The sequence below is a fragment of the Aegilops tauschii genome, chromosome 3 (assembly GCF_002575655.3).
Source record: "Aegilops tauschii subsp. strangulata cultivar AL8/78 chromosome 3, Aet v6.0, whole genome shotgun sequence".
Lineage (NCBI taxonomy): Eukaryota > Viridiplantae > Streptophyta > Magnoliopsida > Poales > Poaceae > Aegilops > Aegilops tauschii.
Genome location: NC_053037.3, coordinates 552,194,766 through 552,204,881, shown reverse-complemented (window position 1 = coordinate 552,204,881; position 10,116 = coordinate 552,194,766). Strand labels below are relative to the sequence as shown.

The window sequence follows — 10,116 nt, the reverse complement described above, 5'->3', positions numbered from 1 at the left end:
GACGTACGATCCATGGGGTTTGGGTTCTGGCCAATCAGAACACACGACTCAGATTGCGCGCGTGGCAGAGGGGTGGGGGGTGCATCAGCCACGGTTTAGTGGACACACGACTTTCGTGAGTGAAGCGTGTGCTCTTTGAAAACATTACATTACCTAACATCATATTTTTGTTCGAATGAAAACATGAGTTCATCATTTCGCCTCCAATTTTATTCCACGGTAAGAAATCACGAGTATAGTGGAGAGTGTCATATACTAGTATCATGAATATACAATATATATGATACTAGTGTATGATACTACCTTTAATTAATTATAGCGCATAGTATATATAATAGAGAAAATTCCTTATATAACACTATTTTAAATATTGGTTCCCTATTTAACACTGCAAAGAAATTTCTTCCTTATATAACAGCAAGTGTAATTTTTTTGCCCTTTCTAACACTTCCGTCAGTTCTGTTAGGAGACACCGTTAAAATCTGCATTGACCAATGTCAGTTCTTTGCGGTTGGACGAAATTGCCCCTGTTAATAATAAACATTAGAAAAAAGAAAACAAAGGCCAAACCGGCCTCTCTCTTCTCTACCGAGTCCCAACCCGACGCTCTCTTGTCATCCCCTTTCTCCCCAACCCTAACGCGGCGGCAAACCATAGCGGCGGCAGCGGCTTAGTGCTATGGATGGAGGCGGTGCAGCGGATGGAGACGGCCGCAGCAGATGGCCAGGGCGCGGCAGACGGGTCAGGCCTTGGCGCGGCTGTGGATCTAGCGTTGGTGACCGATGCCCACGGCGGGGCTGCGGTGGGCTTGGGCCAGGGCGCGGCTGCCGCTGTGGAGGGAACGGGTGAGTGCGCAATTGAGGGTGGCGATGGCGCAGCTTCTGCAGGTGGTGTTGGATCGGCTGCAGCGGGCTCAGGCCAGGGCGCGGGAGTGGCTGGAGACTCCGGCCAGGGCACTGCTGGGTCGGCCTCGGCAGCAGCTTCAGGCCAGGGCACGGCTCGGTTGGCACTCTAAAAGTGATGAACCCTGGAAAGTGGTATATCTCGGCCTCCTTCCCTTAGCACTACTTGTCGTGGAATTGTCACGACAGATGTCCTTAGTGTCAGGACTTAGTCGTGAGGCCAGCGCATCTATGTAGTAGCTTGAGAGGGGTTGGGCGGAATCGAGAGACGCAACACAAGACAAGGGTTTAGACAGCTTCGGGCCCCGGGAAACATCATCCGGTAACAACCCTACATGCTGTTTGAGGCTAGGTCTCATTATGATCACGGGAGAGTCGCCGGGAACCGGCTCCCGATGTCTAGCCCTAGAGATTGTTTCTTGTTGCTCGTCCCTCTTTGGGGAGCCCTGCGCCCTCCTTATATAAGTCGGAGGGGCGGGTTACATAAGGAGTCCTAGTAGGACTAAGGCTAATCTATCTTTTCTTACAAGTTGAATACAAGTCCGGGTCTTGCTTCCGCGTAAAGGAAATATTCATCATCCCTTTCCTTTTAAGCCGGCCCGCCATAACATGAGCCGGCCTCCTGTGCCTTGGGCCTAGTCTTCTATCTGACCTGCCGTCGGGGTCATCCGTGAGTCGTCAGGCTCGTGAGTCGTCTGACAGTGAGCCGCCAGACCCGTGAGTCGACAGTCCTCCGGCGGGTCACGGTGAAGCGCCAAGTCCGGCCGGGTCATACTTCCGGCCGGGTCATACCGCGGGGTATATCCCCGACATTAGCCCCCAGTTTAATTTGGATTTATCCATGTTAAACTAATCTGCAATATAAACACAAGAACAAATTTGACAAGTTGTGTTCCGGGTTAAATATTCTTTGTAAGCCGGCACTTGATCATCCTTAAGTCCTTGTCATCTTCCTTCTTGATATGTACCCATAATCTCATAGCAAATCTCTTTAGCAGATATGTTCAAATTTTGCCAATGCAAAAATTCCAGATACTTCCTTTGAAAATCCGGATCAATAGGCCAGCTTCAGAGTCAATTTGCTGGCATTGGTCTCTTGTAGAGAAATATTGTAAGAAACAATCCACTTGAATCGGTTTCCAAAGCACCGGCTTTAAAAGATATTGGTCTTGAGATACTCATCTGACTTTCAGCCGGCTTGAAGAGGTAAAACTTGCCGGTTTATCATAACCAAAATTGCCGGTTTGTAAATATTGATAACACCGGGTCATAACTGTTACTGACGCCGGGTCATAATTATTTGGTGACACCGGATCATGATTGTTGCAAACACCGGGTCAACTTGATCTTCTCCAAACTGAGAATTTTGAAGATTTTCCCCCTTATATGTATCACTTGTAGCCCCCAAGTGCCGGGTTGTCATGCTTGCAGCAACCTGGGACTTGTAATTGCCTTATGCTCTTAAAAACTTCAACCAGTGTAGCCCCCAACGGCCGGGTCATTATGCAATAATGAGCAGGGACTTTGTAGATATAACCATGTAAACTTGAGCAGCAACGTGTAGCCCCCAAGGGCCGGCTTAATAAGATATTACTGAGCTCGGACTTTGTATATGATTCATTGATAATAACATCATATGATGTAATCTCCACCATGGGGCTTGAACCCACGTCCACAAGGTTAAGAGCTTTGTACTCTACCAACTGAGCAGTGGATCTTTCAATATAATGGATTAAAGCTTGTGTACCTTGAATTTTTGACAGGAGCAATTGGTAGCCCCCAAGGGCCGGCTCATTACAATGTGATGAGTCGGGTCTTCAATAAGTTGAGCAAAAAATGTCTTTACATTAGCCCCCAAGTGCCATGGTATATGCTGGCAGTAACATGGGACTTGCATATTCGATATAATATCAATTTGAATAATGTAGCCCCCAAGTGCCGGGTCGTAAGCCTGCAGCGACTCGGGACTATTCCTTTCATTGTATAATAAATCATATCCATTGATAAAATAATAGCCAGTGCGCCAAAGCGACTTTGAATACCTCATCTGTTGATAAGTCAATCCGGAGTTTAAATACCCGGCGGCTCTTGGCCGATGGCGATTTAATACGCCTCCATTGTAAGCCGGAATTTGTACAACCCGGCGGCTTATAGCCTTTGAGAAAATCAAGAATTGATAACCCTTTTGAGACACCAATTTCCATCTATGATGATGGGCTTGAATTTAATCATTTATGTAAGTCATAGCTCTGTAAGTCCTGCAAAGTTTAAACAACATATACCCTGGCGACTTAACGTCAAAAACTAGGGCGGGTAACCACCCAAATGTAGTCTTATCCTGCACGCAAGTAGATCACAAGAACCCTTGGCGGTTTACCGCAGGGCGGGTCATAATATCTCACATATAACCACTGTGATATTGAATTTGTACTGCCGGTTTACATGACCCGTGCAGTAAGGGTGATAACCCAATCCTTAGAAGCCAATGCTTCCACATAGATGATGATTGTTCATAAGCTGGCGATTTATCATCGACAAATCAAGCCGGGTTAAATAGCAACCACTCATATACACTTTACATATGAAAAAGAGCTTCAAATAAAATCCAAAAATTGTTTGCAAAAAGAGACTTCAAAAATTTTGAGGCTTCTGATTCGAATACGATCAGAAAACCGTCCAAAGGGGTTAAGCTAAGATTTGAATACGATCATATAGCCCCCAGTGGCTTTGGCGTTGCCGATCAAGAGGGTACCGATAGCTATGTTCTCTTTGGTTCGAATACGACCTATGTTTGAACAGGAAGCCCCCAAATGACCTTGAGAGTTGTTTAACGACGCTGATTCAAATACGATCCACGTCGGTTCTCAAAAGGGGTTGAGCTATGATTCGAATACGATCAAGAAGCCCCCTAGTGTGCTCGGCAGTGTGCCGATCAAAAGGGTATCGACAACTATGTTCTCTTTGGTTCGAATACGACCTATGTTTGAACAGGAAGCCCCCTAGTGATCATGAGAATATTTAACGACTCTGATTCGAATACGATCAGGGTCACACCAAAAGGGTTAAGCTAAATTCGAATACGATCAGCTCCCAATGGTCATTAAGCACGGTACCTATATTTGAGTTGTGCTTTGTAATAGACTCTCTTTGGTCCCTTTAATTTTTCCTGAGAACTCGAACTTTGCGAGAGACAACCTCTTTTTGAACCGGAAATTTGTAAAACGGATATTGAGAGCTTCAAAGCTTTATAATATATAAATTTACCTTGAGCCGGATGTTTGAACCGGATTTGAAAGCTTCAAAACTTTGCAGGAGAGAGATATCTCTTGAACCGGATTTTAAACCGGAATCTTTATTTTGAACTGGCAATTTTCTGACGGCCTTTAAATTTTCGTCAATATGGTAGCAGCCTCCGGAACCGGGTTATCATTCCCTCCAACGACCCGGGGTTCCCGAGTCATGTCAGTGTAGCCCCCGAGTCTCAAGATGACTCGAGGAGTTGGCTTGAGATTCTCCATATTTAACCGTGATATAAACCGGCATAACTTGTATATCATTGGTGTTGATAGCACGATGTGTATCCACAGAAGGTTGAGGTGACTGCGGCGGGTTATAAATGATCCCGTATGAGCCGTGTCAGCAACTCGGCCAATGGTTCCTTCCGACTGGCTGATTGAAGTTCAACCAAACTGTAGTGACGGTGACTTGTGCGCATGTCCATTGAGCCATCTGGTGCCGACGGCGGTTGATAGTATATGATAATTTGCCTCCAATTTGTTGGAAGAAAAACCAGGCTTCCCAAGTAGTGACCTGCTCATACTCAATTAAACAGCTTATGCAGACAGGTGCGGCCCGATGTGTTGATTTAGACCAGGCCGCAGGAGTCGGATGGTAAAGATGACCGCAACATCTGAGGCGGCACAGACAGATGAACCGGCCGCGACGTTGTAAGCCGGTGCGGACGGACAAGTTGTCCTCCTTGTTGTAAGCCGGAGGGGTCGCGAGAGACGGCCACGGCGTTGTAAGCCGGCGCGGTCGCGAGAGACGGCCACGGTGCTTGAAGCCGGTGCGGGAGCCCGTTGAGTAACGACGGCCACCCGTGCCAAAAGATGTTGGCGTGCCTCAGTCACCGCAGTATAATATCACTTTTTGTCATAAATAATTGCCATGCATCAACAATATTGCAGACCAAGGCAAAGATAAACTTGTTTTTGACAAAAACCAACATGTTCTAATAAACAAACTTGGATGGATATCACCTGATTTGTTTGGACGACAGATGATCCGTTTATCGCGACAGAGACGGCTGAATACGCCCCTGGCGGCTCAGGACCGTAGGAGCGGCTCTGATTTGTTGATAGACATATCGGAGTCAACCACGATATTTAAAGGACAGGGCGGACGCGTGAGTCGGCCGCGGCATTGTAAGCCGCGCGGACAGACGGGTCGGCCGTGGGCGCGGGCGGTTGAGCCGGCGCGGGTATGGTCGAATGAACCGGTTACACGCGTGGTCCCGGTGAGTTGATGTAGACCGGACCGCTGCGGCGGCGATTTGCGCACATCTGTTAAGCCTTTTGATATAGTGCGGATATAAACGCGACCTCCATTGACAGCGCGCCAGGATCGGATCATACTTTAATCACGAGGTAATTGACCTATGTATACAATAACATACCATGAAAAAAGCTTTGGATGATACCTAATTATACCAGTAAAAGTTTAGACAAATAGCACCTGATATTCTTGTCAAATAAACAAGGATGCTGGTGTTGGATGGATTTTCCGGTAGCCTGACATGGTACAGATGCTTGCACGGCCTCCAGTGTCAACGTATGTTGGACTGCAGATGCCGATGACGCACGCAGGAGGCATATAAACCGGAGGCGAGGCTTCAGCCGCGGCCGTGGCGAGGGCGAGCGGAGGAAGTGACTTGTGGTCATGCAGCAGAAGCGGCAAAGGCGGAGAGCCGGCCGGCGCATGTGCCAGAGGCGACTCAGGGCCGAAGCGGCTCTTCAGCGAGTGTGGCGCAGACGCGGGTGAGGTGACACGCCAGTGGTGGTGGCTCATGTGCAGACTTGCGGTCGAGGCGCAGGCCAAGGCCAGCTTGGCACGACTGTTGCGGCGAGCGGCTCGCGGCAGAGGCGGAGGCGAGTCAAATGGTCGAGCCCGGGTCTACGGAGACGTCCGCTTCCGGGTCGTGGCTGGATCAATTGGTTTTCGTCCGTGTCCTTCTCCAAATTGTGGTCTTCTTTTCCTTTGCTATGTACGTACCAGCGGCGGCTGTTGGAGCGATGCGGAGGCAGAACCGGTACGGCCAGCGCGAGGTTGGAAACGACTCGGAGTCGACATGCGCCCATAACATGAGCCGGCCTTCTGGGCCTTGGGCCTAGTCTTCTATCTGACCTGCCGTCGGGGTCATCCGTGAGTCGTCAGGCTCGTGAGTCGTCTGACAGTGAGCCGCCAGACCCGTGAGTCGCCAGTCCTCCGGCGGGTCACGGTGAAGCGCCAAGTCCGGCCGGGTCATACTTCCGGCCGCGTCATACCGCGGGGTATATCCTCGACACTACTCCTGACATATTCAATTTCTGGAACAGTTCATTCCCTGTACTGTATTTAGATATCTAGCATTTGAACATAATTTGTACTAGCAATTCGTGGCTTTAAGAAATTGAGTAAAACCTACCCGTGCAGGCTTCAAATCCAATCATGCACATTTGTTTCAATTCGCCCTAGCAAATGTTCGGTTATAGCTTTAATATTGAAAACTAAGTTTCCCTGGAGCTTTGCTCATATGTTAGGACAATTATACTTTTTTGTTAGCTTTCAATTCACAAGTTATAGTAATCTGCTACTAGGCTTTGCTCCAGCATGACAAGGAGGGAAGAACTTGATATTGTAGAAATAGTGCCAAGTCCTCATTTTCTTACCAAATAACATGAGGTTTCTGCTAGGCAGCTAAAAAAATTGTTGTCTGATACTTCCTCTACTTTTGACAAGTCTTGTCACTTCCATTTCTGTTAACCATGCCGTCTTACAGTCACATCCTCCTGGTCATGTTGGAGTCTGTTTTCGATGCATTTCCTCCAGAATTGCAGTGGCTTCGGTTGGAGTTGCTGTTAGTTAGTCTAGAATGTTGCTAGTTTGAGGCATACCCCATCCATAATATGTGCATCTTTTCATCTCATTGTACTACGGTATAACATAGCAAAGTATCAATAATTCAATACACTGAAGATATATGTCCTTGTTCTCGAAAATAAGATGCCTGTCCTTGTCATTTGTCATCCTCACGGCTTACTGTTTGTACGACGGTATAACATAGCATGGTTTTGAATGTGATACTTGGCTAGATTCATTTTGTGTGTGCTCACTAACTGATGCATTGTCCAGAATCAAATCATAACGGTGATTTAACGGATCCCATTATTAATCGTTCCCCGTTCGTTGCATCAGTTGCTTCTTAATTCCTAACACTAGACCTCTTATTATTCTATTTATTCTTCAAAGTTAATTACTTATATGATTTTATTCTTATTGCTATTTGCAGTGCCTATACTTGGTTGTAATCTCTCACGTGGCCATGTCATTTTTAGTCCTGCCTGCTGTTCTGTGTAGATGGAGAACTCCAAATTCCCAAACGCCAAAATATTCTAATGCTGGAGTTTGAAATATGGACAACAGATGTTCTTGGTGCTGCTCATGTTATGTTCCGTGACTTGCACTCATGTATGTGATTCTAAAGGTCTCATTCTAAAGTCACTTTTGTGCAACTCATGGCATGTATGTATGGACTTGGAGTATATATGTGAACCTGTAAATGATGAGAGTCACTTTTGTGTTGCTCATATGATGTATGGTCAGATTTGGACTCATATATGTGTACCTAGATAGGTTCAAGTCATATATATGTATACTTGGATGTGAACCTCAATGTTTATGTCTCGTGCCATTGGCAAATTTAAATACTGTGTGTTGAATTATGTATATGTGGATTGTGTGGCGTTAAATTAGTCGGAGGTTCTGCCCAATCTTTTGAATTTACAGGGGAGGTTTTGCCCAATTTTGCTTTTAACAATAGGGAAAAGTTATTACTCCTCATGTGAAGTCTTTGGTCACATGTTACATCAGGGGTAAAATCGTCTTTTCAGGTGTCACTTAACACCGTTAGTACTTAAAATAGATGGAAGTGTCATAAAGGGAACAAATTTTAGAATTGGTGTTAGATAAGGAAGAAAAAGTTTCTCAGTGTCAAATAGGGCAAAAAATTTAAAGCCAGTGTTAAATAAGGAATTCTCTCTATATAATACATAGAGTATAGTATCATATATAGATCATATTTATTGCCATGCATGACACAAATTAGCATCGCATTTAACATGATACGGTATCTACCTATATGTTACTCTAACCCTCTTTATATATATTTAATTCTTTGCCACATCAACGTACTTGCTATTTCCGAGTGCATGACATCGTCGACTATGATACCACCACTATGGCCAGCCTTGTATAGTGGGGAGTATCATATACTATATATATATATACTCCTATTTATATAGTATCATGTATATGATTCTATGTACGTACCTTCATAGTGCATATATAGTATCATAGAGTAGTATATATCATAGATGACCGTATTTATGGCCATGCATGACACAAAGTAGTATAGCATTTATTATATATATATATGTTACGGTATCTACCTATGTTACTGCTTCTTTTCTGCATCATCATATTTTCTATTCCCGAGTGCATGATACCGGCTATGATACCCCCACTATGGCCACCCTAATAAGGCTGGTCGTAATATGGGAGTATCAAGCGGTATGATGCATGTCAACTAGACTTTTTGGATGATGTGGCACACAGTTAAATGAGGAAAGAGAGGGTGTGGTATCATATCATGATACCGTATCATAAATGTTGTACTACTTTGTATCATGCATGGCAATTAATAAGGAACCTAAGATACTAACTTATGATGTTATGCATGCACGCATTACGGAGGTATTGTCGATCATATACTAGTATCACGCATATATACTCCCTCCTTTCTGGTTTATAGGCTTATCTCAAAATTTTAGTTTTCCCATTTTATAAGGCTCAATTTGGTTGTTCCCCATCACATGTCTAGATTCCAAGGTGCATGAAATCATTGCATGCAAGTATTAAGAGAAAGTTGACCAATGCATGTACTTTATATATGCATGTATGTATTGTAATTAATACATTGGAGAACATAATTTTTTGAGGAAAACAAAAGCATTAATTGGGTATTTTTGCAAACTACAAAAAGTATTCCACCACTCACCATCTACCTTGGTTGGTGAGATTTTTGAATTGAGGCCTGTAAGGCTGGTTGTAATGGCGAGTATCATATACTAGTATCATGCATATGATACTACTTCCGTAATGCATAGTATCATAAGTTAGTATCTTAGGTTGCCTTATTAATTGGCATGCATCACACAGATTAGTAGTACAACATTTAATATGGCACGGTATCATGATATGATACCACATCCTCTCTTTCCTCATTTAATTGTGTGCCACATCATCCAGAAAGTCTAGTTGGCATGCATGATACCGCTTATGATACTACCATTACAACCAGCCTAAACCGGAAAGGAGGGAGTATGACACTAGCCACAATGGAGAGTAACATACACTAGTAACATACACATATCCCTAGACTATGTTACTACCTTCATAGTGGGTAGTAACATAAGTGTAGTGTCATGCAAAGCTTCATTTATTAGGTTATAGACTCATATTGCATTGGGACATGTGATGTTACAGTAACTAGCTAAGTTACTGAAACTATCTCTCTCCTCATTAACTTATTGCCACATAAGCAAGTTTGCTGAGTTGGAGTCGATGTTACAGCTGAAGTTACTCCCATTGTGGCTAGTCTGATACTAGCTAGTCGTCTATGATATACTAGCTACCTCACTAAGAGCATGGTTAATAATACATCCAAGGGTCGGCTATAAGAAGTTGCCATGTCATATACAACCAACCTCTTAGCGGGCATGCACAATAAGTTTTAAATACGTACTAGTTTATCAATAGTTGGCCCACCTTACATCCTCACAAAGTGTCTTGGGCCTCGTGTTGCAACTGGCTCTACTAACCAAGAGCCCGCTTCTCTTCTCTTTCCTCCAACTAATAAGCACATATATATTATTCTATTCCCTATAGCCTGCTTAGA

General features: G+C 44.5%; 1 long non-coding RNA gene across 1 annotated transcript; it reads left to right on the top strand.

Moving 5' to 3' along the window:
- Window positions 1–455: 455 nt before the first annotated feature.
- Window positions 456–7,892, top strand: LOC120976203 (uncharacterized). Its single transcript, XR_005771453.2, has 2 exons — window positions 456–1,037; window positions 7,450–7,892. It is a non-coding gene; the product is annotated as an uncharacterized lncRNA (long non-coding RNA).
- Window positions 7,893–10,116: the final 2,224 nt, after the last annotated feature.